We start from the raw sequence: 1733 nt of genomic DNA, 5'->3' as shown, positions 1-1733 counted from the left end.
TCTATTGAGAATTCACAGTAATTATCTAGGTAATTCTCAAGTTTTAAGTAGTTATAAGTACATATTTTAAGTAGTGACCCATGATCTAATAGTGATAGGGTAGTTCCTATACCTAACTCATGAGTGACATGATGAAGTGAGTTAGTTACCATTAGGTCCTATAAATATGACCATAGTTCATGAAGCAAGAGAGGTATGTGTACTTGAGAATATATTGTAAGTGTTCTATGTCTTACCTCTTGTTTAAATACTATATCAAAATTTTTAATCGAAATGATTCTTTTTAATTGTATTATAGTATTTTGTTTTAACGTTTCTTTCCTCCTCCATCTACAATATTTTATGGTATGAAAGCTAAGTTTTAGTTTAAACGGGACAATATAGCTTTGAATGAGATAATCTTCTCAAGAATTATAGCAGCGTCAACCTCAAAGCAAGCTTGGTTGATTCAAAATGAATTTCAAGATTCATCAAGGATGATTACGGTAAAACTTCAAATCTTTTGTCGTGAGTTTAAAATTTTATTCATAAAAAGCAATGAATTAGTACAAAATTTTCTTTTTCAAGTGATGAAATTGTTAGTCAAATGAAATCTTATGGTGCATATATTCATGATCATATAATTATTGTAAAAATTTTGAGAAGTTTAACTTCGAAATTTGATTATATTGTTGCTGTACTTAAGGAGTCAAAAGATTTATCTATATTTTTATTTGATGAACTAATGGGTTCCTCGTAAGCACATGAAGTAAGGTTAGAATATGTTACTTGAAAAAAGTGAAGAAAAAGAAGACAAAAAATCAACAAGAAGAGGATGTGACAGAGGAGGATTTCATGGTAGAGAAAATGGAAGAGGAAGAGGAAGATAACACTTAGATGGGCATGATGAATAAAAGCAATCAAATTATAATAAAAAATTACAAGAGTAGAATAATATTTGATTTTTGGATAATGTATATTTTAATCATATGTTAGGTATAAGATCAATGTTTAGAGATTTTAATGAAACTCTTGAAAGTTAGACCTGAAGATAACAAGCAAATTCAAGTGGAAGGGAAAGGAATAATTAAGGTGAAGATAAGTCAAGGGAAGGTAAAATACCTTGATAATATTTTTTTTGTTCCTAGTTTATCACATAACTTGTTGAGCATTGGACAATTGATAAATGATGGATATTAAGTTATATTTGATGATGGTTCATGCACTATTAAAGATAAAAAAATATAGTTTAATTAATTAGGTAAATGTTTGTATGATGTAAAACAAGATGTTTCCACTTGATGTTTCAAATATTAAAAAGCATGCTCTTATTGAAACTCAAAAGAATGAGTCTAATTTGTGACATTTAAAATATGAACACCTTAATAAAGATTGTTAAACAAAAAAAAAGATTTTCGGACTACCTAAAATTAATACGCTTGATGTATGTGAAGGATATATTTATGACAAATAAAGTAAAAAATTATTTCTTGTTATAAAAGCATGGAGAGCATCTAATTATCTTGAATTAATTTATGCTGACTTATATAGACCTATGAATACAATATCATTTAATGAAAGTTAATATTTTCTATTATTTACTAATGATTATAGTCGCATGAGTTGGGTATATTTTCTGAAATTGAAATCTAAAACATTTGATAATTTTAAAAAATTTAATGTACTTATAGAAAAGCAAAGTGGTAGATGTATAAAGACACTTCAAACAGATAGATATGGTGAATATTTATCTA

The sequence above is a fragment of the Musa acuminata genome, chromosome BXJ3-5 (assembly GCF_036884655.1).
Source record: "Musa acuminata AAA Group cultivar baxijiao chromosome BXJ3-5, Cavendish_Baxijiao_AAA, whole genome shotgun sequence".
Lineage (NCBI taxonomy): Eukaryota > Viridiplantae > Streptophyta > Magnoliopsida > Zingiberales > Musaceae > Musa > Musa acuminata.
The sequence above is the reverse complement of the archived record's forward strand: the minus strand, read 5'-3'. Positions refer to the sequence as shown.